General features: G+C 41.1%; 49 non-coding genes and 5 pseudogenes across 49 annotated transcripts; all 54 read left to right on the top strand.

The window, feature by feature from the left end:
• The first annotated feature begins 185 nt into the window (after positions 1-185).
• Positions 186-306, top strand: LOC147538464 (5S ribosomal RNA). The gene has a single exon (XR_015226628.1). It is a non-coding gene; the product is annotated as a 5S ribosomal RNA (ribosomal RNA).
• A 391-nt stretch (positions 307-697) lies between these two features.
• Positions 698-816, top strand: LOC147538465 (5S ribosomal RNA). The gene has a single exon (XR_015226840.1). It is a non-coding gene; the product is annotated as a 5S ribosomal RNA (ribosomal RNA).
• A 391-nt stretch (positions 817-1,207) lies between these two features.
• LOC147538466 (5S ribosomal RNA) lies at positions 1,208-1,328 on the top strand (annotated as a pseudogene).
• Positions 1,329-1,719: 391 nt separating this feature from the next.
• On the top strand, positions 1,720-1,840 carry LOC147538467 (5S ribosomal RNA). Its single transcript, XR_015226629.1, has one exon. It is a non-coding gene; the product is annotated as a 5S ribosomal RNA (ribosomal RNA).
• A 391-nt stretch (positions 1,841-2,231) lies between these two features.
• Positions 2,232-2,350, top strand: LOC147538468 (5S ribosomal RNA). The gene has a single exon (XR_015226499.1). It is a non-coding gene; the product is annotated as a 5S ribosomal RNA (ribosomal RNA).
• Positions 2,351-2,741: 391 nt separating this feature from the next.
• LOC147538469 (5S ribosomal RNA) lies at positions 2,742-2,860 on the top strand. The gene has a single exon (XR_015226637.1). It is a non-coding gene; the product is annotated as a 5S ribosomal RNA (ribosomal RNA).
• A 390-nt stretch (positions 2,861-3,250) lies between these two features.
• On the top strand, positions 3,251-3,369 carry LOC147538470 (5S ribosomal RNA). Its single transcript, XR_015226490.1, has one exon. It is a non-coding gene; the product is annotated as a 5S ribosomal RNA (ribosomal RNA).
• A 390-nt stretch (positions 3,370-3,759) lies between these two features.
• Positions 3,760-3,880, top strand: LOC147538471 (5S ribosomal RNA). The gene has a single exon (XR_015226630.1). It is a non-coding gene; the product is annotated as a 5S ribosomal RNA (ribosomal RNA).
• A 391-nt stretch (positions 3,881-4,271) lies between these two features.
• Positions 4,272-4,390, top strand: LOC147538472 (5S ribosomal RNA). The gene has a single exon (XR_015226491.1). It is a non-coding gene; the product is annotated as a 5S ribosomal RNA (ribosomal RNA).
• Positions 4,391-4,780: 390 nt separating this feature from the next.
• Positions 4,781-4,899, top strand: LOC147538473 (5S ribosomal RNA). The gene has a single exon (XR_015226851.1). It is a non-coding gene; the product is annotated as a 5S ribosomal RNA (ribosomal RNA).
• Positions 4,900-5,290: 391 nt separating this feature from the next.
• On the top strand, positions 5,291-5,409 carry LOC147538474 (5S ribosomal RNA). Its single transcript, XR_015226638.1, has one exon. It is a non-coding gene; the product is annotated as a 5S ribosomal RNA (ribosomal RNA).
• A 390-nt stretch (positions 5,410-5,799) lies between these two features.
• LOC147538475 (5S ribosomal RNA) lies at positions 5,800-5,918 on the top strand. Its single transcript, XR_015226492.1, has one exon. It is a non-coding gene; the product is annotated as a 5S ribosomal RNA (ribosomal RNA).
• A 390-nt stretch (positions 5,919-6,308) lies between these two features.
• LOC147538476 (5S ribosomal RNA) lies at positions 6,309-6,429 on the top strand. Its single transcript, XR_015226693.1, has one exon. It is a non-coding gene; the product is annotated as a 5S ribosomal RNA (ribosomal RNA).
• Positions 6,430-6,820: 391 nt separating this feature from the next.
• Positions 6,821-6,939, top strand: LOC147538477 (5S ribosomal RNA). Its single transcript, XR_015226493.1, has one exon. It is a non-coding gene; the product is annotated as a 5S ribosomal RNA (ribosomal RNA).
• A 390-nt stretch (positions 6,940-7,329) lies between these two features.
• On the top strand, positions 7,330-7,448 carry LOC147538478 (5S ribosomal RNA). The gene has a single exon (XR_015226488.1). It is a non-coding gene; the product is annotated as a 5S ribosomal RNA (ribosomal RNA).
• A 390-nt stretch (positions 7,449-7,838) lies between these two features.
• LOC147538479 (5S ribosomal RNA) lies at positions 7,839-7,959 on the top strand (annotated as a pseudogene).
• A 390-nt stretch (positions 7,960-8,349) lies between these two features.
• Positions 8,350-8,470, top strand: LOC147538480 (5S ribosomal RNA). Its single transcript, XR_015226671.1, has one exon. It is a non-coding gene; the product is annotated as a 5S ribosomal RNA (ribosomal RNA).
• Positions 8,471-8,860: 390 nt separating this feature from the next.
• Positions 8,861-8,981, top strand: LOC147538481 (5S ribosomal RNA). The gene has a single exon (XR_015226738.1). It is a non-coding gene; the product is annotated as a 5S ribosomal RNA (ribosomal RNA).
• Positions 8,982-9,373: 392 nt separating this feature from the next.
• Positions 9,374-9,492, top strand: LOC147538482 (5S ribosomal RNA). The gene has a single exon (XR_015226510.1). It is a non-coding gene; the product is annotated as a 5S ribosomal RNA (ribosomal RNA).
• A 391-nt stretch (positions 9,493-9,883) lies between these two features.
• LOC147538483 (5S ribosomal RNA) lies at positions 9,884-10,004 on the top strand (annotated as a pseudogene).
• Positions 10,005-10,394: 390 nt separating this feature from the next.
• On the top strand, positions 10,395-10,515 carry LOC147538484 (5S ribosomal RNA). The gene has a single exon (XR_015226739.1). It is a non-coding gene; the product is annotated as a 5S ribosomal RNA (ribosomal RNA).
• A 392-nt stretch (positions 10,516-10,907) lies between these two features.
• On the top strand, positions 10,908-11,026 carry LOC147538485 (5S ribosomal RNA). Its single transcript, XR_015226495.1, has one exon. It is a non-coding gene; the product is annotated as a 5S ribosomal RNA (ribosomal RNA).
• Positions 11,027-11,416: 390 nt separating this feature from the next.
• LOC147538486 (5S ribosomal RNA) lies at positions 11,417-11,537 on the top strand. The gene has a single exon (XR_015226631.1). It is a non-coding gene; the product is annotated as a 5S ribosomal RNA (ribosomal RNA).
• Positions 11,538-11,928: 391 nt separating this feature from the next.
• LOC147538487 (5S ribosomal RNA) lies at positions 11,929-12,047 on the top strand. Its single transcript, XR_015226496.1, has one exon. It is a non-coding gene; the product is annotated as a 5S ribosomal RNA (ribosomal RNA).
• A 390-nt stretch (positions 12,048-12,437) lies between these two features.
• Positions 12,438-12,556, top strand: LOC147538488 (5S ribosomal RNA). The gene has a single exon (XR_015226862.1). It is a non-coding gene; the product is annotated as a 5S ribosomal RNA (ribosomal RNA).
• Positions 12,557-12,947: 391 nt separating this feature from the next.
• LOC147538489 (5S ribosomal RNA) lies at positions 12,948-13,066 on the top strand. The gene has a single exon (XR_015226639.1). It is a non-coding gene; the product is annotated as a 5S ribosomal RNA (ribosomal RNA).
• Positions 13,067-13,456: 390 nt separating this feature from the next.
• Positions 13,457-13,575, top strand: LOC147538490 (5S ribosomal RNA). Its single transcript, XR_015226497.1, has one exon. It is a non-coding gene; the product is annotated as a 5S ribosomal RNA (ribosomal RNA).
• Positions 13,576-13,965: 390 nt separating this feature from the next.
• Positions 13,966-14,086, top strand: LOC147538491 (5S ribosomal RNA). The gene has a single exon (XR_015226694.1). It is a non-coding gene; the product is annotated as a 5S ribosomal RNA (ribosomal RNA).
• Positions 14,087-14,477: 391 nt separating this feature from the next.
• Positions 14,478-14,596, top strand: LOC147538492 (5S ribosomal RNA). Its single transcript, XR_015226498.1, has one exon. It is a non-coding gene; the product is annotated as a 5S ribosomal RNA (ribosomal RNA).
• Positions 14,597-14,986: 390 nt separating this feature from the next.
• On the top strand, positions 14,987-15,105 carry LOC147538493 (5S ribosomal RNA). The gene has a single exon (XR_015226489.1). It is a non-coding gene; the product is annotated as a 5S ribosomal RNA (ribosomal RNA).
• A 390-nt stretch (positions 15,106-15,495) lies between these two features.
• On the top strand, positions 15,496-15,616 carry LOC147538494 (5S ribosomal RNA; annotated as a pseudogene).
• Positions 15,617-16,006: 390 nt separating this feature from the next.
• Positions 16,007-16,127, top strand: LOC147538495 (5S ribosomal RNA). Its single transcript, XR_015226672.1, has one exon. It is a non-coding gene; the product is annotated as a 5S ribosomal RNA (ribosomal RNA).
• Positions 16,128-16,517: 390 nt separating this feature from the next.
• Positions 16,518-16,638, top strand: LOC147538496 (5S ribosomal RNA). The gene has a single exon (XR_015226740.1). It is a non-coding gene; the product is annotated as a 5S ribosomal RNA (ribosomal RNA).
• A 392-nt stretch (positions 16,639-17,030) lies between these two features.
• LOC147538497 (5S ribosomal RNA) lies at positions 17,031-17,149 on the top strand. Its single transcript, XR_015226511.1, has one exon. It is a non-coding gene; the product is annotated as a 5S ribosomal RNA (ribosomal RNA).
• A 391-nt stretch (positions 17,150-17,540) lies between these two features.
• On the top strand, positions 17,541-17,661 carry LOC147538498 (5S ribosomal RNA; annotated as a pseudogene).
• A 390-nt stretch (positions 17,662-18,051) lies between these two features.
• On the top strand, positions 18,052-18,172 carry LOC147538499 (5S ribosomal RNA). Its single transcript, XR_015226741.1, has one exon. It is a non-coding gene; the product is annotated as a 5S ribosomal RNA (ribosomal RNA).
• Positions 18,173-18,564: 392 nt separating this feature from the next.
• Positions 18,565-18,685, top strand: LOC147538500 (5S ribosomal RNA). Its single transcript, XR_015226742.1, has one exon. It is a non-coding gene; the product is annotated as a 5S ribosomal RNA (ribosomal RNA).
• A 392-nt stretch (positions 18,686-19,077) lies between these two features.
• On the top strand, positions 19,078-19,193 carry LOC147538501 (5S ribosomal RNA). Its single transcript, XR_015226678.1, has one exon. It is a non-coding gene; the product is annotated as a 5S ribosomal RNA (ribosomal RNA).
• A 391-nt stretch (positions 19,194-19,584) lies between these two features.
• Positions 19,585-19,705, top strand: LOC147538502 (5S ribosomal RNA). Its single transcript, XR_015226761.1, has one exon. It is a non-coding gene; the product is annotated as a 5S ribosomal RNA (ribosomal RNA).
• Positions 19,706-20,095: 390 nt separating this feature from the next.
• Positions 20,096-20,216, top strand: LOC147538503 (5S ribosomal RNA). The gene has a single exon (XR_015226744.1). It is a non-coding gene; the product is annotated as a 5S ribosomal RNA (ribosomal RNA).
• A 392-nt stretch (positions 20,217-20,608) lies between these two features.
• Positions 20,609-20,724, top strand: LOC147538504 (5S ribosomal RNA). Its single transcript, XR_015226679.1, has one exon. It is a non-coding gene; the product is annotated as a 5S ribosomal RNA (ribosomal RNA).
• Positions 20,725-21,114: 390 nt separating this feature from the next.
• On the top strand, positions 21,115-21,233 carry LOC147538505 (5S ribosomal RNA). The gene has a single exon (XR_015226500.1). It is a non-coding gene; the product is annotated as a 5S ribosomal RNA (ribosomal RNA).
• Positions 21,234-21,607: 374 nt separating this feature from the next.
• Positions 21,608-21,726, top strand: LOC147538506 (5S ribosomal RNA). The gene has a single exon (XR_015226676.1). It is a non-coding gene; the product is annotated as a 5S ribosomal RNA (ribosomal RNA).
• A 392-nt stretch (positions 21,727-22,118) lies between these two features.
• LOC147538507 (5S ribosomal RNA) lies at positions 22,119-22,237 on the top strand. The gene has a single exon (XR_015226501.1). It is a non-coding gene; the product is annotated as a 5S ribosomal RNA (ribosomal RNA).
• Positions 22,238-22,627: 390 nt separating this feature from the next.
• Positions 22,628-22,746, top strand: LOC147538508 (5S ribosomal RNA). The gene has a single exon (XR_015226502.1). It is a non-coding gene; the product is annotated as a 5S ribosomal RNA (ribosomal RNA).
• Positions 22,747-23,137: 391 nt separating this feature from the next.
• On the top strand, positions 23,138-23,258 carry LOC147538509 (5S ribosomal RNA). The gene has a single exon (XR_015226745.1). It is a non-coding gene; the product is annotated as a 5S ribosomal RNA (ribosomal RNA).
• A 392-nt stretch (positions 23,259-23,650) lies between these two features.
• LOC147538510 (5S ribosomal RNA) lies at positions 23,651-23,766 on the top strand. Its single transcript, XR_015226680.1, has one exon. It is a non-coding gene; the product is annotated as a 5S ribosomal RNA (ribosomal RNA).
• Positions 23,767-24,157: 391 nt separating this feature from the next.
• Positions 24,158-24,278, top strand: LOC147538511 (5S ribosomal RNA). Its single transcript, XR_015226762.1, has one exon. It is a non-coding gene; the product is annotated as a 5S ribosomal RNA (ribosomal RNA).
• Positions 24,279-24,668: 390 nt separating this feature from the next.
• LOC147538512 (5S ribosomal RNA) lies at positions 24,669-24,789 on the top strand. Its single transcript, XR_015226746.1, has one exon. It is a non-coding gene; the product is annotated as a 5S ribosomal RNA (ribosomal RNA).
• A 392-nt stretch (positions 24,790-25,181) lies between these two features.
• Positions 25,182-25,297, top strand: LOC147538513 (5S ribosomal RNA). The gene has a single exon (XR_015226681.1). It is a non-coding gene; the product is annotated as a 5S ribosomal RNA (ribosomal RNA).
• Positions 25,298-25,688: 391 nt separating this feature from the next.
• On the top strand, positions 25,689-25,809 carry LOC147538514 (5S ribosomal RNA). The gene has a single exon (XR_015226763.1). It is a non-coding gene; the product is annotated as a 5S ribosomal RNA (ribosomal RNA).
• Positions 25,810-26,199: 390 nt separating this feature from the next.
• LOC147538515 (5S ribosomal RNA) lies at positions 26,200-26,320 on the top strand. The gene has a single exon (XR_015226747.1). It is a non-coding gene; the product is annotated as a 5S ribosomal RNA (ribosomal RNA).
• A 392-nt stretch (positions 26,321-26,712) lies between these two features.
• On the top strand, positions 26,713-26,828 carry LOC147538516 (5S ribosomal RNA). The gene has a single exon (XR_015226682.1). It is a non-coding gene; the product is annotated as a 5S ribosomal RNA (ribosomal RNA).
• A 390-nt stretch (positions 26,829-27,218) lies between these two features.
• Positions 27,219-27,337, top strand: LOC147538517 (5S ribosomal RNA). Its single transcript, XR_015226503.1, has one exon. It is a non-coding gene; the product is annotated as a 5S ribosomal RNA (ribosomal RNA).
• The last annotated feature ends 219 nt before the right edge of the window (positions 27,338-27,556 follow it).

Consider the following 27,556-nt stretch of genomic DNA (forward strand, 5'->3'; position numbering starts at 1 on the left):
TTAGGGAAATTCTTTTAGTTAGCGAACAATAAATGAAAATGCTTAATAACTTGGATCTCCCAAAAGGTCAAACAAACCGGGGAGAAGGAGTGTTTATTCTTACATCGTATCATTACAGAGTGCGTAAAAATGAGAAATAGAAGCCCGCAGATGAGAACAAGTAGTAATCAGTGTGAAATACTAACGGATGCGATCATACCAGCACTAATCCACCGGATCCCATCAGAACTCCGAAGTTAAGCGTGCTTGGGCGAGAGTAGTACTAGGATGGGGGTGACCTCCTGGGAAGTCCTCGTGTTGCATCCCTTTATGCTCATTAATTTTTTTTTCATCGTCTCGTCGGAGAGAGGGGGAAGAAAATAACCTGCCAAAGGCGGGTTAGGACCGTCGGATTTCCTAAAAAATGTTGTTTTCCGCATCATCCGTCCATTTTTCAGAATTTTGTTAAAGTCGAGGAAAATATCGAACCCTTATATTATTTATAAAAGGACTCTAAATTCAATATGGGTAATTTAGGGAAATTCTTTTAGTTAGCGAACAATAAATGAAAATGCTTAATAACTTGGATCTCTCAAAAGGTCAAACAAACCGGGGAGAAGGAGTGTTTATTCTTACATCGTATCACTACAGAGTGCGTAAAAATGAGAAATAGGAGCCCGCCGATGAGAACAAGTAGTAATCAGTGTGAAATACTAACGGATGCGATCATACCAGCACTAATCCACCGGATCCCATCAGAACTCCGAAGTTAAGCGTGCTTGGGCGAGAGTAGTACTAGGATGGGTGGCCTCCTGGGAAGTCCTCGTGTTGCATCCCTTTTTGCTCCTTAATTTTTTTTTCATCGTCTCGTCGGAGAGAGGGGGAAGAAAATAACCTGCCAAAGGCGGGTTAGGACCGTCGGATTTCCTAAAAAATGTTGTTTTCCGCATCATCCGTCCATTTTTCAGAATTTTGTTAAAGTCGAGGAAAATATCGTACCCTTATATTATTTATTTAAGGACTCTAAATTCAATATGGGTAATTTAGGAAAATTCTTTTAATTAGCGAACAATAAATGAAAATGCTTAATAACTTGGATCTCCCAAAAGGTCAAACAAACCGGGGAGAAGGAGTGTTTATTCTTACATCGTATCACTACAGAGTGCGTAAAAATGAGAAATAGGAGCCCGCCGATGAGAACAAGTAGTAATCAGTGTGAAATACTAATGGATGCGATCGTACCAGCACTAATCCACCGGATCCCATCAGAACTCCGAAGTTCAGCGTGCTTGGGCGAGAGTAGTACTAGGATGGGGGTGACCTCCTGGGAAGTCCTCGTGTTGCATCCCTTTTTGCTCATTAATTTTTTTTTCATCGTCTCGTCGGAGAGAGGGGGAAGAAAATAACCTGCCAAAGGCGGGTTAGGACCGTCGGATTTCCTAAAAAATGTTGTTTTCCGCATCATCCGTCCATTTTTCAGAATTTTGTTAAAGTCGAGGAAAATATCAGACCCTTATATTATTTATTTAAGGACTCTAAATTCAATATGGGTAATTTAGGGAAATTCTTTTAGTTAGCGAACAATAAATGAAAATGCTTAATAACTTGGATCTCCCAAAAGGTCAAACAAACCGGGGAGAAGGAGTGTTTATTCTTACATCGTATCATTACAGAGTGCGTAAAAATGAGAAATAGAAGCCCGCAGATGAGAACAAGTAGTAATCAGTGTGAAATACTAACGGATGCGATCATACCAGCACTAATCCACCGGATCCCATCAGAACTCCGAAGTTAAGCGTGCTTGGGCGAGAGTAGTACTAGGATGGGGGTGACCTCCTGGGAAGTCCTCGTGTTGCATCCCTTTATGCTCATTAATTTTTTTTTCATCGTCTCGTCGGAGAGAGGGGGAAGAAAATAACCTGCCAAAGGCGGGTTAGGACCGTCGGATTTCCTAAAAAATGTTGTTTTCCGCATCATCCGTCCATTTTTCAGAATTTTGTTAAAGTCGAGGAAAATATCGAACCCTTATATTATTTATAAAAGGACTCTAAATTCAATATGGGTAATTTAGGGAAATTCTTTTAGTTAGCGAACAATAAATGAAAATGCTTAATAACTTGGATCTCTCAAAAGGTCAAACAAACCGGGGAGAAGGAGTGTTTATTCTTACATCGTATCACTACAGAGTGCGTAAAAATGAGAAATAGGAGCCCGCCGATGAGAACAAGTAGTAATCAGTGTGAAATACTAACGGATGCGATCATACCAGCACTAATCCACCGGATCCCATCAGAACTCCGAAGTTAAGCGTGTTTGGGCGAGAGTAGTACTAGGATGGGTGGCCTCCTGGGAAGTCCTCGTGTTGCATCCCATTTTGCTCCTTAATTTTTTTTTCATCGTCTCGTCGGAGAGAGGGGGAAGAAAATAACCTGCCAAAGGCGGGTTAGGACCGTCGGATTTCCTAAAAAATGTTGTTTTCCGCATCATCCGTCCATTTTTCAGAATTTTGTTAAAGTCGAGGAAAATATCGTACCCTTATATTATTTATTTAAGGACTCTAAATTCAATATGGGTAATTTAGGAAAATTCTTTTAATTAGCGAACAATAAATGAAAATGCTTAATAACTTGGATCTCCCAAAAGGTCAAACAAACCGGGGAGAAGGAGTGTTTATTCTTACATCGTATCACTACAGAGTGCGTAAAAATGAGAAATAGGAGCCCGCCGATGAGAACAAGTAGTAATCAGTGTGAAATACTAATGGATGCGATCGTACCAGCACTAATCCACCGGATCCCATCAGAACTCCGAAGTTAAACGTGCTTGGGCGAGAGTAATACTAGGATGGGTGACCACCTGGGAAGTCCTCGTGTTGCATCCCTTTATGCTCCTTCATTTTTTTTCATCGTCTCGTCGGAGAGAGGGGGAAGAAAATAACCTGCCAAAGGCGGGTTAGGACCGTCGGATTTCCTAAAAAATGTTGTTTTCCGCATCATCCGTCCATTTTTCAGAATTTTGTTAAAGTCGAGGAAAATATCGGACCCTTATATTATTTATTTAAGGACTCTAAATTCAATATGGGTAATTTAGGGAAATTCTTTTAGTTAGCGAACAATAAATGAAAATGCTTAATAACTTGGATCTCCCGAAAGGTCAAACAAACCGGGGAGAAGGAGTGTTTATTCTTACATCGTATCACTACAGAGTGCGTAAAAATGAGAAATAGGAGCCCGCCGATGAGAACAAGTAGTAATCAGTGTGAAATACTAATGGATGCGATCGTACCAGCACTAATCCACCGGATCCCATCAGAACTCCGAAGTTAAACGTGCTTGGGCGAGAGTAGTACTAGGATGGGTGACCACCTGGGAAGTCCTCGTGTTGCATCCCTTTTTGCTCCTTAATTTTTTTTCATCGTCTCGTCGGAGAGAGGGGGAAGAAAATAACCTGCCAAAGGCGGGTTAGGACCGTCGGATTTCCTAAAAAATGTTGTTTTCCGCATCATCCGTCCATTTTTCAGAATTTTGTTAAGGTCGAGGAAAATATCGGACCCTTATATTATTTATTTAACTACTCTAAATTCAATATGGGTAATTTAGGGAAATTCTTTTAGTTAGCGAACAATAAATGAAAATGCTTAATAACTTGGATCTCCCAAAAGGTCAAACAAACCGGGGAGAAGGAGTGCTTATTCTTACATCGTATCACTACAGAGTGCGTAAAAATGAGAAATAGGAGCCCGCCGATGAGAACAAGTAGTAATCAGTGTGAAATACTAACGGATGCGATCATACCAGCACTAATCCACCGGATCCCATCAGAACTCCGAAGTTAAGCGTGCTTGGGCGAGAGTAGTACTAGGATGGGGGTGACCTCCTGGGAAGTCCTCGTGTTGCATCCCTTTTTGCTCCTTAATTTTTTTTTCATCGTCTCGTCGGAGAGAGGGGGAAGAAAATAACCTGCCAAAGGCGGGTTAGGACCGTCGGATTTCCTAAAAAATGTTGTTTTCCGCATCATCCGTCCATTTTTCAGAATTTTGTTAAAGTCGAGGAAAATATCGGACCCTTATATTATTTATTTAAAGACTCTAAATTCAATATGGGTAATTTAGGGAAATTCTTTTAGTTAGCGAACAATAAATGAAAATGCTTAATAACTTGGATCTCCCAAAAGGTCAAACAAACCGGGGAGAATGAGTGTTTATTCTTACATCGTATCACTACAGAGTGCGTAAAAATGAGAAATAGGAGCCCGCCGATGAGAACAAGTAGTAATCAGTGTGAAATAATAATGGATGCGATCGTACCAGCACTAATCCACCGGATCCCATCAGAACTCCGAAGTTAAACGTGCTTGGGCGAGAGTAGTACTAGGATGGGTGACCACCTGGGAAGTCCTCGTGTTGCATCCCTTTTTGCTCCTTAATTTTTTTTCATCGTCTCGTCGGAGAGAGGGGGAAGAAAATAACCTGCCAAAGGCGGGTTAGGACCGTCGGATTTCCTAAAAAATGTTGTTTTCCGCATCATCCGTCCATTTTTCAGAATTTTGTTAAAGTCGAGGAAAATATCGGACCCTTATATTATTTATTTAAGGACTCTAAATTCAATATGGGTAATTTAGGGAAATTCTTTTAGTTAGCGAACAATAAATGAAAATGCTTAATAACTTGGATCTCCCAAAAGGTCAAACAAACCGGGGAGAAGGAGTGTTTATTCTTACATCGTATCACTACAGAGTGCGTAAAAATGAGAAATAGGAGCCCGCCGATGAGAACAAGTAGTAATCAGTGTGAAATACTAACGGATGCGATCATACCAGCACTAATCCACCGGATCCCATCAGAACTCCGAAGTTAAGCGTGCTTGGGCGAGAGTAGTACTAGGATGGGTGGCCTCCTGGGAAGTCCTCGTGTTGCATCCCTTTTTGCTCCTTAAATTTTTTTTCATCGTCTCGTCGGAGAGAGGGGGAAGAAAATAACCTGCCAAAGGCGGGTTAGGACCGTCGGATTTCCTAAAAAATGTTGTTTTCCGCATCATCCGTCCATTTTTCAGAATTTTGTTAAAGTCGAGGAAAATATCGGACCCTTATATTATTTATTTAAGGACTCTAAATTCAATATGGGTAATTTAGGGAAATTCTTTTAGTTAGCGAACAATAAATGAAAATGCTTAATAACTTGGATCTCCCAAAAGGTCAAACTAACCGGGGAGAATGAGTGTTTATTCTTACATCGTATCACTACAGAGTGCGTAAAAATGAGAAATAGGAGCTCGCCGATGAGAACAAGTAGTAATCAGTGTGAAATACTAATGGATGCGATCGTACCAGCACTAATCCACCGGATCCCATCAGAACTCCGAAGTTAAACGTGCTTGGGCGAGAGTAATACTAGGATGGGTGACCACCTGGGAAGTCCTCGTGTTGCATCCCTTTTTGCTCCTTCATTTTTTTTCATCGTCTCGTCGGAGAGAGGGGGAAGAAAATAACCTGCCAAAGGCGGGTTAGGACCGTCGGATTTCCTAAAAAATGTTGTTTTCCGCATCATCCGTCCATTTTTCAGAATTTTGTTAAAGTCGAGGAAAATATCGGACCCTTATATTATTTATTTAAGGACTCTAAATTCAATATGGGTAATTTAGGGAAATTCTTTTAGTTAGCGAACAATAAATGAAAATGCTTAATAACTTGGATCTCCCGAAAGGTCAAACAAACCGGGGAGAAGGAGTGTTTATTCTTACATCGTATCACTACAAAGTGCGTAAAAATGAGAAATAGGAGCCCGCTGATGAGAACAAGTAGTAATCAGTGTGAAATACTAATGGATGCGATCGTACCAGCACTAATCCACCGGATCCCATCAGAACTCCGAAGTTAAACGTGCTTGGGCGAGAGTAGTACTAGGATGGGTGACCACCTGGGAAGTCCTCGTGTTGCATCCCTTTTTGCTCCTTAATTTTTTTTCATCGTCTCGTCGGAGAGAGGGGGAAGAAAATAACCTGCCAAAGGCGGGTTAGGACCGTCGGATTTCCTAAAAAATGTTGTTTTCCGCATCATCCGTCCATTTTTCAGAATTTTGTTAAGGTCGAGGAAAATATCGGACCCTTATATTATTTATTTAACTACTCTAAATTCAATATGGGTAATTTAGGGAAATTCTTTTAGTTAGCGAACAATAAATGAAAATGCTTAATAACTTGGATCTCCCAAAAGGTCAAACAAACCGGGGAGAATGAGTGCTTATTCTTACATCGTATCACTACAGAGTGCGTAAAAATGAGAAATAGGAGCCCGCCGATGAGAACAAGTAGTAATCAGTGTGAAATACTAACGGATGCGATCATACCAGCACTAATCCACCGGATCCCATCAGAACTCCGAAGTTAAGCGCGCTTGGGCGAGAGTAGTACTAGGATGGGGGTGACCTCCTGGGAAGTCCTCGTGTTGCATCCCTTTTTGCTCCTTAATTTTTTTTTCATCGTCTCGTCGGAGAGAGGGGGAAGAAAATAACCTGCCAAAGGCGGGTTAGGACCGTCGGATTTCCTAAAAAATGTTGTTTTCCGCATCATCCGTCCATTTTTCAGAATTTTGTTAAAGTCGAGGAAAATATCGGACCCTTATATTATTTATTTAAAGACTCTAAATTCAATATGGGTAATTTAGGGAAATTCTTTTAGTTAGCGAACAATAAATGAAAATGCTTAATAACTTGGATCTCCCAAAAGGTCAAACAAACCGGGGAGAAGGAGTGTTTATTCTTTCATCGTATCACTACAGAGTGCGTAAAAATGAGAAATAGGAGCCCGCCGATGAGAACAAGTAGTAATCAGTGTGAAATACTAATGGATGCGATCGTACCAGCACTAATCCACCGGATCCCATCAGAACTCCGAAGTTAAACGTGCTTGGGCGAGAGTAGTACTAGGATGGGTGACCACCTGGGAAGTCCTCGTGTTGCATCCCTTTTTGCTCCTTAATTTTTTTTCATCGTCTCGTCGGAGTGAGGAGGAAGAAAATAACCTGCCAAAGGCGGGTTAGGACCGTCGGATTTCCTAAAAAATGTTGTTTTCCGCATCATCCGTCCATTTTTCAGAATTTTGTTACAGTCGAGGAAAATATCGGACCCTTATATTATTTATTTAAGGACTCTAAATTCAATATGGGTAATTTAGGGAAATTCTTTTAGTTAGCGAACAATAAATGAAAATGCTTAATAACTTGGATCTCCCAAAAGGTCAAACAAACCGGGGAGAAGGAGTGTTTCTTCTTACATCGTATCACTACAGAGTGCGTAAAAATGAGAAATAGGAGCCCGCCGATGAGAACAAGTAGTAATCAGTGTGAAATACTAATGGATGCGATCGTACCAGCACTAATCCACCGGATCCCATCTGAACTCCGAAGTTAAACGTGCTTGGGCGAGAGTAGTACTAGGATGGGTGACCACCTGGGAAGTCCTCGTGTTGCATCCCTTTTTGCTCCTTAATTTTTTTTCATCGTCTCGTCGGAGAGAGGGGGAAGAAAATAACCTGCCAAAGGCGGGTTAGGACCGTCGGATTTCCTAAAAAATGTTGTTTTCCGCATCATCCGTCCATTTTTCAGAATTTTGTTAAAGTCGAGGAAAATATCGGACCCTTATATTATTTATTTAACTACTCTAAATTAAATATGAGTAATTTAGGGAAATTCTTTTAGTTAGCGAACAATAAATGAAAATGCTTAATAACTTGGATCTCCCAAAAGGTCAAACAAACCTGGGAGAAGGAGTGTTTATTCTTACATCGTATCACTACAGAGTGCGTAAAAATGAGAAATAGGAGCCCGCCGATGAGAACAAGTAGTAATCAGTGTGAAATATTAACGGATGCGATCATACCAGCACTAATCCACCAGATCCCATCAGAACTCCGAAGTTAAGCGTGCTTGGGCGAGAGTAGTAATAGGATGGGGGTGACCTCCTGGGAAGTCCTCGTGTTGCATCCCTTTTTGCTCCTTAATTTTTTTTCATCGTCTCGTCGGAGAGAGGGGGAAGAAATTAACCTGCCAAAGGGGGGTTAGGACCGTCGGATTTCCTAAAAAATGTTGTTTTCCGCATCATCCGTCCATTTTTCAGAATTTTGTTAAAGTCGGGGAAAATATCGGACCCTTATATTATTTATTTAAGGACTCAAAATTCAATATGGGTAATTTAGGGAAATTCTTTTAGTTAGCGAACAATAAATGAAAATGCTTAATAACTTGGATCTCCCAAAAGGTCAAACAATCCGGGGAGAAGGAGTATTTATTCTTACATCGTATCACTACAGAGTGCGTAAAAATGAGAAATAGGAGCCCGCCGATGAGAACAAGTAGTAATCAATGTGAAATACTAACGGATGCGATCATACCAGCACTAATCCACCGGATCCCATCAGAACTCCGAAGTTAAGCGTGCTTGGGCGAGAGTAGTACTAGGATGGGGGTGACCTCCAGGGAAGTCCTCGTGTTGCATCCCTTTTTGCTCCTTAATTTTTTTTTCATCGTCACGTCGGAGAGAGGGGGAAGAAAATAACCTGCCAAAGGCGGGTTAGGACCGTCGGATTTCTAAAAAATGTTGTTTTCCGCATCATCCGTCCATTTTTCAGAATTTTGTTAAAGTCGGGGAAAATATCGGACCCTTATATTATTTATTTAAGGACTCTAAATTCAATATGGGTAATTTAGGGAAATTCTTTTAGTTAGCGAACAATAAATGAAAATGCTTAATAACTTGGATCTCCCAAAAGGTCAAACAAACCGGGGAGAAGGAGTGTTTGTTCTTACATCGTATCACTACAGAGTGCGTAAAAATGAGAAATAGAAGCCCGCAGATGAGAACAAGTAGTAATCAGTGTGAAATACTAACGGACGCGATCATACCAGCACTAATCCACCGGATCCCATCAGAACTCCGAAGTTAAGCGTGCTTGGGCGAGAGTAGTACTAGGATGGGGGTGACCTCCTGGGAAGTCCTCGTGTTGCATCCCTTTTTGCTCATTAATTTTTTTTTCATCGTCTCGTCGGAGAGAGGGGGAAGAAAATAACCTGCCAAAGGCGGGTTAGGGCCGTCGGATTTCCTAAAAAAATGTTGTTTTCCGCATCATCCGTCCATTTTTCAGAATTTTGTTAAAGTCGAGGAAAATATCGGACCCTTATATTATTTCTTTAAGGACTCTAAATTCAATATGGGTAATTTAGGGAAATTCTTTTAGTTAGCGAACAATAAATGAAAATGCTTAATAACTTGGATCTCCCAAAAGGTCAAACAAACCGGGGAGAAGGAGTGTTTATTCTTACATCGTATCACTACAGAGTGCGTAAAAATGAGAAATAGGAGCCCGCCGATGAGAACAAGTAGTAATCAGTGTGAAATACTAACGGATGCGATCATACCAGCACTAATCCACCGGATCCCATCAGAACTCCGAAGTTAAGCGTGCTTGGGCGAGAGTAGTTCTAGGATGGGTGGCCTCCTGGGAAGTCCTCGTGTTGCATCCCTTTTTGCTCCTTAATTTTTTTTTCATCGTCTCGTCGGAGAGAGAGGGAAGAAAATAACCTGCCAAAGGCGGGTTAGGACCGTCGGATTTCCTAAAAAATGTTGTGTTCCGCATCATCCGTCCATTTTTCAGAATTTTGTTAAAGTCGGGGAAAATATCGGACCCTTATATTATTTATTTAAGGACTCAAAATTCAATATGGGTAATTTAGGGAAATTCTTTTAGTTAGCGAACAATAAATGAAAATGCTTAATAACTTGGATCTCCCAAAAGGTCAAACAATCCGGGGAGAAGGAGTGTTTATTCTTACATCGTATCACTACAGAGTGCTTAAAAATGAGAAATAGGAGCCCGCCGATGAGAACAAGTAGTAATCAATGTGAAATACTAACGGATGCGATCATACCAGCACTAATCCACCTGATCCCATCAGAACTCCGAAGTTAAGCGTGCTTGGGCGAGAGTAGTACTAGGATGGGGGTGACCTCCAGGGAAGTCCTCGTGTTGCATCCCTTTTTGCTCCTTAATTTTTTTTTCATCGTCACGTCGGAGAGAGGGGGAAGAAAATAACCTGCCAAAGGCGGGTTAGGACCGTCGGATTTCTAAAAAATGTTGTTTTCCGCATCATCCGTCCATTTTTCAGAATTTTGTTAAAGTCGGGGAAAATATCGGACCCTTATATTATTTATTTAAGGACTCTAAATTCAATATGGGTAATTTAGGGAAATTCTTTTAGTTAGCGAACAATAAATGAAAATGCTTAATAACTTGGATCTCCCAAAAGGTCAAATAAACCGAGGAGAAGGAGTGTTTATTCTTACATCGTATCACTACAGAGTGCGTATAAATGAGAAATAGAAGCCCGCAGATGAGAACAAGTAGTAATCAGTGTGAAATACTAACGGACGCGATCATACCAGCACTAATCCACCGGATCCCATCAGAACTCCGAAGTTAAGCGTGCTTGGGCGAGAGTAGTACTAGGATGGGGGTGACCTCCTGGGAAGTCCTCGTGTTGCATCCCTTTTTGCTCATTAATTTTTTTTTCATCGTCTCGTCGGAGAGAGGGGGAAGAAAATAACCTGCCAAAGGCGGGTTAGGGCCGTCGGATTTCCTAAAAAAATGTTGTTTTACGCATCATCCGTCCATTTTTCAGAATTTTGTTAAAGTCGAGGAAAATATCGGACCCTTATATTATTTATTTAAGGACTCTAAATTCAATATGGGTAATTTAGGGAAATTCTTTTAGTTAGCGAACAATAAATGAAAATGCTTAATAACTTGGATCTCCCAAAAGGTCAAACAAACCGGGGAGAAGGAGTGTTTATTCTTACATCGTATCACTACAGAGTGCGTAAAAATGAGAAATAGGAGCCCGCCGATGAGAACAAGTAGTAATCAGTGTGAAATACTAATGGATGCGATCGTACCAGCACTAATCCACCGGATCCCATCAGAACTCCGAAGTTAAACGTGCTTGGGCGAGAGTAGTACTAGGATGGGTGACCACCTGGGAAGTCCTCGTGTTGCATCCCTTTTTGCTCCTTAATTTTTTTTCATCGTCTCGTCGGAGAGAGGGGGAAGAAAATAACCTGCCAAAGGCGGGTTAGGACCGTCGGATTTCCTAAAAAATGTTGTTTTCCGCATCATCCGTCCATTTTTCAGAATTTTGTTAAGGTCGAGGAAAATATCGGACCCTTATATTATTTATTTAACTACTCTAAATTCAATATGGGTAATTTAGGGAAATTCTTTTAGTTAGCGAACAATAAATGAAAATGCTTAATAACTTGGATCTCCCAAAAGGTCAAACAAACCGGGGAGAAGGAGTGCTTATTCTTACATCGTATCACTACAGAGTGCGTAAAAATGAGAAATAGGAGCCCGCCGATGAGAACAAGTAGTAATCAGTGTGAAATACTAACGGATGCGATCATACCAGCACTAATCCACCGGATCCCATCAGAACTCCGAAGTTAAGCGTGCTTGGGCGAGAGTAGTACTAGGATGGGGGTGACCTCCTGGGAAGTCCTCGTGTTGCATCCCTTTTTGCTCCTTAATTTTTTTTTCATCGTCTCGTCGGAGAGAGGGGGAAGAAAATAACCTGCCAAAGGCGGGTTAGGACCGTCGGATTTCCTAAAAAATGTTGTTTTCCGCATCATCCGTCCATTTTTCAGAATTTTGTTAAAGTCGAGGAAAATATCGGACCCTTATATTATTTATTTAAAGACTCTAAATTCAATATGGGTAATTTAGGGAAATTCTTTTAGTTAGCGAACAATAAATGAAAATGCTTAATAACTTGGATCTCCCAAAAGGTCAAACAAACCGGGGAGAATGAGTGTTTATTCTTACATCGTATCACTACAGAGTGCGTAAAAATGAGAAATAGGAGCCCGCCGATGAGAACAAGTAGTAATCAGTGTGAAATAATAATGGATGCGATCGTACCAGCACTAATCCACCGGATCCCATCAGAACTCCGAAGTTAAACGTGCTTGGGCGAGAGTAGTACTAGGATGGGTGACCACCTGGGAAGTCCTCGTGTTGCATCCCTTTTTGCTCCTTAATTTTTTTTCATCGTCTCGTCGGAGAGAGGGGGAAGAAAATAACCTGCCAAAGGCGGGTTAGGACCGTCGGATTTCCTAAAAAATGTTGTTTTCCGCATCATCCGTCCATTTTTCAGAATTTTGTTAAAGTCGAGGAAAATATCGGACCCTTATATTATTTATTTAAGGACTCTAAATTCAATATGGGTAATTTAGGGAAATTCTTTTAGTTAGCGAACAATAAATGAAAATGCTTAATAACTTGGATCTCCCAAAAGGTCAAACAAACCGGGGAGAAGGAGTGTTTATTCTTACATCGTATCACTACAGAGTGCGTAAAAATGAGAAATAGGAGCCCGCCGATGAGAACAAGTAGTAATCAGTGTGAAATACTAACGGATGCGATCATACCAGCACTAATCCACCGGATCCCATCAGAACTCCGAAGTTAAGCGTGCTTGGGCGAGAGTAGTACTAGGATGGGTGGCCTCCTGGGAAGTCCTCGTGTTGCATCCCTTTTTGCTCCTTAAATTTTTTTTCATCGTCTCGTCGGAGAGAGGGGGAAGAAAATAACCTGCCAAAGGCGGGTTAGGACCGTCGGATTTCCTAAAAAATGTTGTTTTCCGCATCATCCGTCCATTTTTCAGAATTTTGTTAAAGTCGAGGAAAATATCGGACCCTTATATTATTTATTTAAGGACTCTAAATTCAATATGGGTAATTTAGGGAAATTCTTTTAGTTAGCGAACAATAAATGAAAATGCTTAATAACTTGGATCTCCCAAAAGGTCAAACTAACCGGGGAGAATGAGTGTTTATTCTTACATCGTATCACTACAGAGTGCGTAAAAATGAGAAATAGGAGCTCGCCGATGAGAACAAGTAGTAATCAGTGTGAAATACTAATGGATGCGATCGTACCAGCACTAATCCACCGGATCCCATCAGAACTCCGAAGTTAAACGTGCTTGGGCGAGAGTAATACTAGGATGGGTGACCACCTGGGAAGTCCTCGTGTTGCATCCCTTTTTGCTCCTTCATTTTTTTTCATCGTCTCGTCGGAGAGAGGGGGAAGAAAATAACCTGCCAAAGGCGGGTTAGGACCGTCGGATTTCCTAAAAAATGTTGTTTTCCGCATCATCCGTCCATTTTTCAGAATTTTGTTAAAGTCGAGGAAAATATCGGACCCTTATATTATTTATTTAAGGACTCTAAATTCAATATGGGTAATTTAGGGAAATTCTTTTAGTTAGCGAACAATAAATGAAAATGCTTAATAACTTGGATCTCCCGAAAGGTCAAACAAACCGGGGAGAAGGAGTGTTTATTCTTACATCGTATCACTACAAAGTGCGTAAAAATGAGAAATAGGAGCCCGCTGATGAGAACAAGTAGTAATCAGTGTGAAATACTAATGGATGCGATCGTACCAGCACTAATCCACCGGATCCCATCAGAACTCCGAAGTTAAACGTGCTTGGGCGAGAGTAGTACTAGGATGGGTGACCACCTGGGAAGTCCTCGTGTTGCATCCCTTTTTGCTCCTTAATTTTTTTTCATCGTCTCGTCGGAGAGAGGGGGAAGAAAATAACCTGCCAAAGGCGGGTTAGGACCGTCGGATTTCCTAAAAAATGTTGTTTTCCGCATCATCCGTCCATTTTTCAGAATTTTGTTAAGGTCGAGGAAAATATCGGACCCTTATATTATTTATTTAACTACTCTAAATTCAATATGGGTAATTTAGGGAAATTCTTTTAGTTAGCGAACAATAAATGAAAATGCTTAATAACTTGGATCTCCCAAAAGGTCAAACAAACCGGGGAGAATGAGTGCTTATTCTTACATCGTATCACTACAGAGTGCGTAAAAATGAGAAATAGGAGCCCGCCGATGAGAACAAGTAGTAATCAGTGTGAAATACTAACGGATGCGATCATACCAGCACTAATCCACCGGATCCCATCAGAACTCCGAAGTTAAGCGCGCTTGGGCGAGAGTAGTACTAGGATGGGGGTGACCTCCTGGGAAGTCCTCGTGTTGCATCCCTTTTTGCTCCTTAATTTTTTTTTCATCGTCTCGTCGGAGAGAGGGGGAAGAAAATAACCTGCCAAAGGCGGGTTAGGACCGTCGGATTTCCTAAAAAATGTTGTTTTCCGCATCATCCGTCCATTTTTCAGAATTTTGTTAAAGTCGAGGAAAATATCGGACCCTTATATTATTTATTTAAAGACTCTAAATTCAATATGGGTAATTTAGGGAAATTCTTTTAGTTAGCGAACAATAAATGAAAATGCTTAATAACTTGGATCTCCCAAAAGGTCAAACAAACCGGGGAGAAGGAGTGTTTATTCTTTCATCGTATCACTACAGAGTGCGTAAAAATGAGAAATAGGAGCCCGCCGATGAGAACAAGTAGTAATCAGTGTGAAATACTAATGGATGCGATCGTACCAGCACTAATCCACCGGATCCCATCAGAACTCCGAAGTTAAACGTGCTTGGGCGAGAGTAGTACTAGGATGGGTGACCACCTGGGAAGTCCTCGTGTTGCATCCCTTTTTGCTCCTTAATTTTTTTTCATCGTCTCGTCGGAGTGAGGAGGAAGAAAATAACCTGCCAAAGGCGGGTTAGGACCGTCGGATTTCCTAAAAAATGTTGTTTTCCGCATCATCCGTCCATTTTTCAGAATTTTGTTACAGTCGAGGAAAATATCGGACCCTTATATTATTTATTTAAGGACTCTAAATTCAATATGGGTAATTTAGGGAAATTCTTTTAGTTAGCGAACAATAAATGAAAATGCTTAATAACTTGGATCTCCCAAAAGGTCAAACAAACCGGGGAGAAGGAGTGTTTCTTCTTACATCGTATCACTACAGAGTGCGTAAAAATGAGAAATAGGAGCCCGCCGATGAGAACAAGTAGTAATCAGTGTGAAATACTAATGGATGCGATCGTACCAGCACTAATCCACCGGATCCCATCTGAACTCCGAAGTTAAACGTGCTTGGGCGAGAGTAGTACTAGGATGGGTGACCACCTGGGAAGTCCTCGTGTTGCATCCCTTTTTGCTCCTTAATTTTTTTTCATCGTCTCGTCGGAGAGAGGGGGAAGAAAATAACCTGCCAAAGGCGGGTTAGGACCGTCGGATTTCCTAAAAAATGTTGTTTTCCGCATCATCCGTCCATTTTTCAGAATTTTGTTAAAGTCGAGGAAAATATCGGACCCTTATATTATTTATTTAACTACTCTAAATTAAATATGAGTAATTTAGGGAAATTCTTTTAGTTAGCGAACAATAAATGAAAATGCTTAATAACTTGGATCTCCCAAAAGGTCAAACAAACCTGGGAGAAGGAGTGTTTATTCTTACATCGTATCACTACAGAGTGCGTAAAAATGAGAAATAGGAGCCCGCCGATGAGAACAAGTAGTAATCAGTGTGAAATATTAACGGATGCGATCATACCAGCACTAATCCACCAGATCCCATCAGAACTCCGAAGTTAAGCGTGCTTGGGCGAGAGTAGTAATAGGATGGGGGTGACCTCCTGGGAAGTCCTCGTGTTGCATCCCTTTTTGCTCCTTAATTTTTTTTCATCGTCTCGTCGGAGAGAGGGGGAAGAAATTAACCTGCCAAAGGGGGGTTAGGACCGTCGGATTTCCTAAAAAATGTTGTTTTCCGCATCATCCGTCCATTTTTCAGAATTTTGTTAAAGTCGGGGAAAATATCGGACCCTTATATTATTTATTTAAGGACTCAAAATTCAATATGGGTAATTTAGGGAAATTCTTTTAGTTAGCGAACAATAAATGAAAATGCTTAATAACTTGGATCTCCCAAAAGGTCAAACAATCCGGGGAGAAGGAGTATTTATTCTTACATCGTATCACTACAGAGTGCGTAAAAATGAGAAATAGGAGCCCGCCGATGAGAACAAGTAGTAATCAATGTGAAATACTAACGGATGCGATCATACCAGCACTAATCCACCGGATCCCATCAGAACTCCGAAGTTAAGCGTGCTTGGGCGAGAGTAGTACTAGGATGGGGGTGACCTCCAGGGAAGTCCTCGTGTTGCATCCCTTTTTGCTCCTTAATTTTTTTTTCATCGTCACGTCGGAGAGAGGGGGAAGAAAATAACCTGCCAAAGGCGGGTTAGGACCGTCGGATTTCTAAAAAATGTTGTTTTCCGCATCATCCGTCCATTTTTCAGAATTTTGTTAAAGTCGGGGAAAATATCGGACCCTTATATTATTTATTTAAGGACTCTAAATTCAATATGGGTAATTTAGGGAAATTCTTTTAGTTAGCGAACAATAAATGAAAATGCTTAATAACTTGGATCTCCCAAAAGGTCAAACAAACCGGGGAGAAGGAGTGTTTGTTCTTACATCGTATCACTACAGAGTGCGTAAAAATGAGAAATAGAAGCCCGCAGATGAGAACAAGTAGTAATCAGTGTGAAATACTAACGGACGCGATCATACCAGCACTAATCCACCGGATCCCATCAGAACTCCGAAGTTAAGCGTGCTTGGGCGAGAGTAGTACTAGGATGGGGGTGACCTCCTGGGAAGTCCTCGTGTTGCATCCCTTTTTGCTCATTAATTTTTTTTTCATCGTCTCGTCGGAGAGAGGGGGAAGAAAATAACCTGCCAAAGGCGGGTTAGGGCCGTCGGATTTCCTAAAAAAATGTTGTTTTCCGCATCATCCGTCCATTTTTCAGAATTTTGTTAAAGTCGAGGAAAATATCGGACCCTTATATTATTTCTTTAAGGACTCTAAATTCAATATGGGTAATTTAGGGAAATTCTTTTAGTTAGCGAACAATAAATGAAAATGCTTAATAACTTGGATCTCCCAAAAGGTCAAACAAACCGGGGAGAAGGAGTGTTTATTCTTACATCGTATCACTACAGAGTGCGTAAAAATGAGAAATAGGAGCCCGCCGATGAGAACAAGTAGTAATCAGTGTGAAATACTAACGGATGCGATCATACCAGCACTAATCCACCGGATCCCATCAGAACTCCGAAGTTAAGCGTGCTTGGGCGAGAGTAGTTCTAGGATGGGTGGCCTCCTGGGAAGTCCTCGTGTTGCATCCCTTTTTGCTCCTTAATTTTTTTTTCATCGTCTCGTCGGAGAGAGAGGGAAGAAAATAACCTGCCAAAGGCGGGTTAGGACCGTCGGATTTCCTAAAAAATGTTGTGTTCCGCATCATCCGTCCATTTTTCAGAATTTTGTTAAAGTCGGGGAAAATATCGGACCCTTATATTATTTATTTAAGGACTCAAAATTCAATATGGGTAATTTAGGGAAATTCTTTTAGTTAGCGAACAATAAATGAAAATGCTTAATAACTTGGATCTCCCAAAAGGTCAAACAATCCGGGGAGAAGGAGTGTTTATTCTTACATCGTATCACTACAGAGTGCTTAAAAATGAGAAATAGGAGCCCGCCGATGAGAACAAGTAGTAATCAATGTGAAATACTAACGGATGCGATCATACCAGCACTAATCCACCTGATCCCATCAGAACTCCGAAGTTAAGCGTGCTTGGGCGAGAGTAGTACTAGGATGGGGGTGACCTCCAGGGAAGTCCTCGTGTTGCATCCCTTTTTGCTCCTTAATTTTTTTTTCATCGTCACGTCGGAGAGAGGGGGAAGAAAATAACCTGCCAAAGGCGGGTTAGGACCGTCGGATTTCTAAAAAATGTTGTTTTCCGCATCATCCGTCCATTTTTCAGAATTTTGTTAAAGTCGGGGAAAATATCGGACCCTTATATTATTTATTTAAGGACTCTAAATTCAATATGGGTAATTTAGGGAAATTCTTTTAGTTAGCGAACAATAAATGAAAATGCTTAATAACTTGGATCTCCCAAAAGGTCAAATAAACCGAGGAGAAGGAGTGTTTATTCTTACATCGTATCACTACAGAGTGCGTATAAATGAGAAATAGAAGCCCGCAGATGAGAACAAGTAGTAATCAGTGTGAAATACTAACGGACGCGATCATACCAGCACTAATCCACCGGATCCCATCAGAACTCCGAAGTTAAGCGTGCTTGGGCGAGAGTAGTACTAGGATGGGGGTGACCTCCTGGGAAGTCCTCGTGTTGCATCCCTTTTTGCTCATTAATTTTTTTTTCATCGTCTCGTCGGAGAGAGGGGGAAGAAAATAACCTGCCAAAGGCGGGTTAGGGCCGTCGGATTTCCTAAAAAAATGTTGTTTTACGCATCATCCGTCCATTTTTCAGAATTTTGTTAAAGTCGAGGAAAATATCGGACCCTTATATTATTTCTTTAAGGACTCTAAATTCAATATGGGTAATTTAGGGAAATTCTTTTAGTTAGCGAACAATAAATGAAAATGCTTAATAACTTGGATCTCCCAAAAGGTCAAATAAACCGGGGAGAAGGAGTGTTTATTCTTACATCGTATCACTACAGAGTGCGTATAAATGAGAAATAGAAGCCCGCAGATGAGAACAAGTAGTAATCAGTGTGAAATACTAACGGACGCGATCATACCAGCACTAATCCACCGGATCCCATCAGAACTCCGAAGTTAAGCGTGCTTGGGCGAGAGTAGTACTAGGATGGGGGTGACCTCCTGGGAAGTCCTCGTGTTGCATCCCTTTTTGCTCATTAATTTTTTTTTCATCGTCTCGTCGGAGAGAGGGGGAAGAAAATAACCTGCCAAAGGCGGGTTAGGGCCGTCGGATTTCCTAAAAAAATGTTGTTTTACGCATCATCCGTCCATTTTTCAGAATTTTGTTAAAGTCGAGGAAAATATCGGACCCTTATATTATTTCTTTAAGGACTCTAAATTCAATATGGGTAATTTAGGGAAATTCTTTTAGTTAGCGAACAATAAATGAAAATGCTTAATAACTTGGATCTCCCAAAAGGTCAAACAAACCGGGGAGAAGGAGTGTTTATTCTTACATCGTATCACTACAGAGTGCGTAAAAATGAGAAATAGGAGCCCGCCGATGAGAACAAGTAGTAATCAGTGTGAAATACTAACGGATGCGATCATACCAGCACTAATCCACCGGATCCCAGAACTCCGAAGTTAAGCGTGCTTGGGCGAGAGTAGTACTAGGATGGGTGGCCTCCTGGGAAGTCCTCGTGTTGCATCCCTTTTTGCTCCTTAATTTTTTTTTCATCGTCTCGTCGGAGAGAGGGGGAAGAAAATAACCTGCCAAAGGCGGGTTAGGACCGTCGGATTTCCTAAAAAATGTTGTTTTCCGCATCATCCGTCCATTTTTCAGAATTTTGTTAAAGTCGAGGAAAATATCGGACCCTTATATTATTTATTTAAGGACTCTAAATTCAATATCGGTAATTTAGGGAAATTCTTTTAGTTAGCGAACAATAAATGAAAATGCTTAATAACTTGGATCTCCCAAAAGGTCAAACAAACCGGGGAGAAGGAGTGTTTATTCTTACATCGTATCACTACAGAGTGCGTAAAAATGAGAAATAGGAGCCCGCCGATGAGAACAAGTAGTAATCAGTGTGAAATACTAACGGATGCGATCATACCAGCACTAATCCACTGGATCCCATCAGAACTCCGAAGTTAAGCGTGCTTGGGCGAGAGTAGTACTAGGATGGGGGTGACCTCCAGGGAAGTCCTCGTGTTGCATCCCTTTTTGCTCCTTAATTTTTTTTTCATCGTCACGTCGGAGAGAGGGGGAAGAAAATAACCTGCCAAAGGCGGGTTAGGACCGTCGGATTTCTAAAAAATGTTGTTTTCCGCATCATCCGTCCATTTTTCAGAATTTTGTTAAAGTCGGGGAAAATATCGGACCCTTATATTATTTATTTAAGGACTCTAAATTCAATATGGGTAATTTAGGGAAATTCTTTTAGTTAGCGAACAATAAATGAAAATGCTTAATAACTTGGATCTCCCAAAAGGTCAAATAAACCGGGGAGAAGGAGTGTTTATTCTTACATCGTATCACTACAGAGTGCGTATAAATGAGAAATAGAAGCCCGCAGATGAGAACAAGTAGTAATCAGTGTGAAATACTAACGGACGCGATCATACCAGCACTAATCCACCGGATCCCATCAGAACTCCGAAGTTAAGCGTGCTTGGGCGAGAGTAGTACTAGGATGGGGGTGACCTCCTGGGAAGTCCTCGTGTTGCATCCCTTTTTGCTCATTAATTTTTTTTTCATCGTCTCGTCGGAGAGAGGGGGAAGAAAATAACCTGCCAAAGGCGGGTTAGGGCCGTCGGATTTCCTAAAAAAATGTTGTTTTCCGCATCATCCGTCCATTTTTCAGAATTTTGTTAAAGTCGAGGAAAATATCGGACCCTTATATTATTTCTTTAAGGACTCTAAATTCAATATGGGTAATTTAGGGAAATTCTTTTAGTTAGCGAACAATAAATGAAAATGCTTAATAACTTGGATCTCCCAAAAGGTCAAACAAACCGGGGAGAAGGAGTGTTTATTCTTACATCGTATCACTACAGAGTGCGTAAAAATGAGAAATAGGAGCCCGCCGATGAGAACAAGTAGTAATCAGTGTGAAATACTAACGGATGCGATCATACCAGCACTAATCCACCGGATCCCAGAACTCCGAAGTTAAGCGTGCTTGGGCGAGAGTAGTACTAGGATGGGTGGCCTCCTGGGAAGTCCTCGTGTTGCATCCCTTTTTGCTCCTTAATTTTTTTTCATCGTCTCGTCGGAGAGAGGGGGAAGAAAATAACCTGCCAAAGGCGGGTTAGGACCGTCGGATTTCCTAAAAAATGTTGTTTTCCGCATCATCCGTCCATTTTTCAGAATTTTGTTAAAGTCGAGGAAAATATCGGACCCTTATATTATTTATTTAAGGACTCTAAATTCAATATCGGTAATTTAGGGAAATTCTTTTAGTTAGCGAACAATAAATGAAAATGCTTAATAACTTGGATCTCCCAAAAGGTCAAACAAACCGGGGAGAAGGAGTGTTTATTCTTACATCGTATCACTACAGAGTGCGTAAAAATGAGAAATAGGAGCCCGCCGATGAGAACAAGTAGTAATCAGTGTGAAATACTAACGGATGCGATCATACCAGCACTAATCCACTGGATCCCATCAGAACTCCGAAGTTAAGCGTGCTTGGGCGAGAGTAGTACTAGGATGGGTGGCCTCCTGGGAAGTCCTCGTGTTGCATCCCTTTTTGCTCCTTAATTTTTTTTTCATCGTCTCGTCGAAGAGAGGGGGAAGAAAATAACCTGCCAAAGGCGGGTTAGGACCGTCGGATTTCCTAAAAAATGTTGTTTTCCGCATCATCCGTCCATTTTTCAGAGTTTTGTTTAAGTCGAGGAAAATATCGGACCCTTATATTATTTATTAAAGGACTCTAAATTCAATATGGGTAATTTAGGGAAATTCTTTTAGTTAGCGAACAATAAATGAAAATGCTTAATAACTTGGATCTCCCAAAAGGTCAAACAAACCGGGGAGAAGGAGTATCACTACAGAGTGCGTAAAAATGAGAAATAGGAGCCCGCCGATGAGAACAAGTAGTAATCAGTGTGAAATACTAACGGATGCGATCGTACCAGCACTAATCCACCGGATCCCATCAGAACTCCGAAGTTAAGCGTGCTTAGGTGAGAGTAGTACTAGGATGGGTGACCTCCTGGGAAGTCCTCGTGTTGCATCCCTTTTTGCTCCTTAATTTTTTTTTTCATCGTCTCGTCGGAGAGAGGGGGAAGAAAATAACCTGCCAAAGGCGGGTTAGGACCGTCGGATTTCCTAAAAAATGTTGTTTTCCGCATCATCCGTCCATTTTTCAGAATTTTGTTAAAGTCGAGGAAAATATCGGACCCTTATATTATTTATTTAAGGACTCTAAATTCAATATCGGTAATTTAGGGAAATTCTTTTAGTTAGCGAACAATAAATGAAAATGCTTAATAACTTGGATCTCCCAAAAGGTCAAACAAACCGGGGAGAAGGAGTGTTTATTCTTACATCGTATCACTACAGAGTGCGTAAAAATGAGAAATAGGAGCCCGCCGATGAGAACAAGTAGTAATCAGTGTGAAATACTAACGGATGCGATCATACCAGCACTAATCCACTGGATCCCATCAGAACTCCGAAGTTAAGCGTGCTTGGGCGAGAGTAGTACTAGGATGGGTGGCCTCCTGGGAAGTCCTCGTGTTGCATCCCTTTTTGCTCCTTAATTTTTTTTCATCGTCTCGTCGAAGAGAGGGGGAAGAAAATAACCTGCCAAAGGCGGGTTAGGACCGTCGGATTTCCTAAAAAATGTTGTTTTCCGCATCATCCGTCCATTTTTCAGAATTTTGTTAAAGTCGAGGAAAATATCGGACCCTTATATTATTTATTTAAGGACTCTAAATTCAATATCGGTAATTTAGGGAAATTCTTTTAGTTAGCGAACAATAAATGAAAATGCTTAATAACTTGGATCTGCCAAAAGGTCAAACAAACCGGGGAGAAAGAGTGTTTATTCTTACATCGTATCACTACAGAGTGCGTAAAAATGAGAAATAGGATCCCGCCGATGAGAACAAGTAGTAATCAGTGTGAAATACTAACGGATGCGATCATACCAGCACTAATCCACTGGATCCCATCAGAACTCCGAAGTTAAGCGTGCTTGGGCGAGAGTAGTACTAGGATGGGTGGCCTCCTGGGAAGTCCTCGTGTTGCATCCCTTTTTGCTCCTTAATTTTTTTTTCATCGTCTCGTCGAAGAGAGGGGGAAGAAAATAACCTGCCAAAGGCGGGTTAGGACCGTCGGATTTCCTAAAAAATGTTGTTTTACGCATCATCCGTCCATTTTTCAGAATTTTGTTAAAGTCGAGGAAAATATCGGACCCTTATATTATTTCTTTAAGGACTCTAAATTCAATATGGGTAATTTAGGGAAATTCTTTTAGTTAGCGAACAATAAATGAAAATGCTTAATAACTTGGATCTCCCAAAAGGTCAAATAAACCGGGGAGAAGGAGTGTTTATTCTTACATCATATCACTACAGAGTGCGTATAAATGAGAAATAGAAGCCCGCAGATGAGAACAAGTAGTAATCAGTGTGAAATACTAACGGACGCGATCATACCAGCACTAATCCACCGGATCCCATCAGAACTCCGAAGTTAAGCGTGCTTGGGCGAGAGTAGTACTAGGATGGGGGTGACCTCCTGGGAAGTCCTCGTGTTGCATCCCTTTTTGCTCATTAATTTTTTTTTCATCGTCTCGTCGGAGAGAGGGGGAAGAAAATAACCTGCCAAAGGCGGGTTAGGGCCGTCGGATTTCCTAAAAAAATGTTGTTTTACGCATCATCCGTCCATTTTTCAGAATTTTGTTAAAGTCGAGGAAAATATCGGACCCTTATATTATTTCTTTAAGGACTCTAAATTCAATATGGGTAATTTAGGGAAATTCTTTTAGTTAGCGAACAATAAATGAAAATGCTTAATAACTTGGATCTCCCAAAAGGTCAAACAAACCGGGGAGAAGGAGTGTTTATTCTTACATCGTATCACTACAGAGTGCGTAAAAATGAGAAATAGGAGCCCGCCGATGAGAACAAGTAGTAATCAGTGTGAAATACTAACGGATGCGATCATACCAGCACTAATCCACCGGATCCCAGAACTCCGAAGTTAAGCGTGCTTGGGCGAGAGTAGTACTAGGATGGGTGGCCTCCTGGGAAGTCCTCGTGTTGCATCCCTTTTTGCTCCTTAATTTTTTTTTCATCGTCTCGTCGGAGAGAGGGGGAAGAAAATAACCTGCCAAAGGCGGGTTAGGACCGTCGGATTTCCTAAAAAATGTTGTTTTCCGCATCATCCGTCCATTTTTCAGAATTTTGTTAAAGTCGAGGAAAATATCGGACCCTTATATTATTTATTTAAGGACTCTAAATTCAATATCGGTAATTTAGGGAAATTCTTTTAGTTAGCGAACAATAAATGAAAATGCTTAATAACTTGGATCTCCCAAAAGGTCAAACAAACCGGGGAGAAGGAGTGTTTATTCTTACATCGTATCACTACAGAGTGCGTAAAAATGAGAAATAGGAGCCCGCCGATGAGAACAAGTAGTAATCAGTGTGAAATACTAACGGATGCGATCATACCAGCACTAATCCACTGGATCCCATCAGAACTCCGAAGTTAAGCGTGCTTGGGCGAGAGTAGTACTAGGATGGGGGTGACCTCCAGGGAAGTCCTCGTGTTGCATCCCTTTTTGCTCCTTAATTTTTTTTTCATCGTCACGTCGGAGAGAGGGGGAAGAAAATAACCTGCCAAAGGCGGGTTAGGACCGTCGGATTTCTAAAAAATGTTGTTTTCCGCATCATCCGTCCATTTTTCAGAATTTTGTTAAAGTCGGGGAAAATATCGGACCCTTATATTATTTATTTAAGGACTCTAAATTCAATATGGGTAATTTAGGGAAATTCTTTTAGTTAGCGAACAATAAATGAAAATGCTTAATAACTTGGATCTCCCAAAAGGTCAAATAAACCGGGGAGAAGGAGTGTTTATTCTTACATCGTATCACTACAGAGTGCGTATAAATGAGAAATAGAAGCCCGCAGATGAGAACAAGTAGTAATCAGTGTGAAATACTAACGGACGCGATCATACCAGCACTAATCCACCGGATCCCATCAGAACTCCGAAGTTAAGCGTGCTTGGGCGAGAGTAGTACTAGGATGGGGGTGACCTCCTGGGAAGTCCTCGTGTTGCATCCCTTTTTGCTCATTAATTTTTTTTTCATCGTCTCGTCGGAGAGAGGGGGAAGAAAATAACCTGCCAAAGGCGGGTTAGGGCCGTCGGATTTCCTAAAAAAATGTTGTTTTCCGCATCATCCGTCCATTTTTCAGAATTTTGTTAAAGTCGAGGAAAATATCGGACCCTTATATTATTTCTTTAAGGACTCTAAATTCAATATGGGTAATTTAGGGAAATTCTTTTAGTTAGCGAACAATAAATGAAAATGCTTAATAACTTGGATCTCCCAAAAGGTCAAACAAACCGGGGAGAAGGAGTGTTTATTCTTACATCGTATCACTACAGAGTGCGTAAAAATGAGAAATAGGAGCCCGCCGATGAGAACAAGTAGTAATCAGTGTGAAATACTAACGGATGCGATCATACCAGCACTAATCCACCGGATCCCAGAACTCCGAAGTTAAGCGTGCTTGGGCGAGAGTAGTACTAGGATGGGTGGCCTCCTGGGAAGTCCTCGTGTTGCATCCCTTTTTGCTCCTTAATTTTTTTTTCATCGTCTCGTCGGAGAGAGGGGGAAGAAAATAACCTGCCAAAGGCGGGTTAGGACCGTCGGATTTCCTAAAAAATGTTGTTTTCCGCATCATCCGTCCATTTTTCAGAATTTTGTTAAAGTCGAGGAAAATATCGGACCCTTATATTATTTATTTAAGGACTCTAAATTCAATATCGGTAATTTAGGGAAATTCTTTTAGTTAGCGAACAATAAATGAAAATGCTTAATAACTTGGATCTCCCAAAAGGTCAAACAAACCGGGGAGAAGGAGTGTTTATTCTTACATCGTATCACTACAGAGTGCGTAAAAATGAGAAATAGGAGCCCGCCGATGAGAACAAGTAGTAATCAGTGTGAAATACTAACGGATGCGATCATACCAGCACTAATCCACTGGATCCCATCAGAACTCCGAAGTTAAGCGTGCTTGGGCGAGAGTAGTACTAGGATGGGGGTGACCTCCAGGGAAGTCCTCGTGTTGCATCCCTTTTTGCTCCTTAATTTTTTTTTCATCGTCACGTCGGAGAGAGGGGGAAGAAAATAACCTGCCAAAGGCGGGTTAGGACCGTCGGATTTCTAAAAAATGTTGTTTTCCGCATCATCCGTCCATTTTTCAGAATTTTGTTAAAGTCGGGGAAAATATCGGACCCTTATATTATTTATTTAAGGACTCTAAATTCAATATGGGTAATTTAGGGAAATTCTTTTAGTTAGCGAACAATAAATGAAAATGCTTAATAACTTGGATCTCCCAAAAGGTCAAATAAACCGGGGAGAAGGAGTGTTTATTCTTACATCGTATCACTACAGAGTGCGTATAAATGAGAAATAGAAGCCCGCAGATGAGAACAAGTAGTAATCAGTGTGAAATACTAACGGACGCGATCATACCAGCACTAATCCACCGGATCCCATCAGAACTCCGAAGTTAAGCGTGCTTGGGCGAGAGTAGTACTAGGATGGGGGTGACCTCCTGGGAAGTCCTCGTGTTGCATCCCTTTTTGCTCATTAATTTTTTTTTCATCGTCTCGTCGGAGAGAGGGGGAAGAAAATAACCTGCCAAAGGCGGGTTAGGGCCGTCGGATTTCCTAAAAAAATGTTGTTTTCCGCATCATCCGTCCATTTTTCAGAATTTTGTTAAAGTCGAGGAAAATATCGGACCCTTATATTATTTCTTTAAGGACTCTAAATTCAATATGGGTAATTTAGGGAAATTCTTTTAGTTAGCGAACAATAAATGAAAATGCTTAATAACTTGGATCTCCCAAAAGGTCAAACAAACCGGGGAGAAGGAGTGTTTATTCTTACATCGTATCACTACAGAGTGCGTAAAAATGAGAAATAGGAGCCCGCCGATGAGAACAAGTAGTAATCAGTGTGAAATACTAACGGATGCGATCATACCAGCACTAATCCACCGGATCCCAGAACTCCGAAGTTAAGCGTGCTTGGGCGAGAGTAGTACTAGGATGGGTGGCCTCCTGGGAAGTCCTCGTGTTGCATCCCTTTTTGCTCCTTAATTTTTTTTCATCGTCTCGTCGGAGAGAGGGGGAAGAAAATAACCTGCCAAAGGCGGGTTAGGACCGTCGGATTTCCTAAAAAATGTTGTTTTCCGCATCATCCGTCCATTTTTCAGAATTTTGTTAAAGTCGAGGAAAATATCGGACCCTTATATTATTTATTTAAGGACTCTAAATTCAATATCGGTAATTTAGGGAAATTCTTTTAGTTAGCGAACAATAAATGAAAATGCTTAATAACTTGGATCTCCCAAAAGGTCAAACAAACCGGGGAGAAGGAGTGTTTATTCTTACATCGTATCACTACAGAGTGCGTAAAAATGAGAAATAGGAGCCCGCCGATGAGAACAAGTAGTAATCAGTGTGAAATACTAACGGATGCGATCATACCAGCACTAATCCACTGGATCCCATCAGAACTCCGAAGTTAAGCGTGCTTGGGCGAGAGTAGTACTAGGATGGGTGGCCTCCTGGGAAGTCCTCGTGTTGCATCCCTTTTTGCTCCTTAATTTTTTTTTCATCGTCTCGTCGAAGAGAGGGGGAAGAAAATAACCTGCCAAAGGCGGGTTAGGACCGTCGGATTTCCTAAAAAATGTTGTTTTCCGCATCATCCGTCCATTTTTCAGAGTTTTCTTTAAGTCGAGGAAAATATCGGACCCTTATATTATTTATTAAAGGACTCTAAATTCAATATGGGTAATTTAGGGAAATTCT

This window comes from Eschscholzia californica, unplaced genomic scaffold (genome assembly GCF_041429995.1).
Source record: "Eschscholzia californica isolate CP2 unplaced genomic scaffold, dmEscCali1.0.p SCAF_5, whole genome shotgun sequence".
In the NCBI taxonomy this organism is placed as follows: Eukaryota; Viridiplantae; Streptophyta; class Magnoliopsida; order Ranunculales; family Papaveraceae; genus Eschscholzia; species Eschscholzia californica.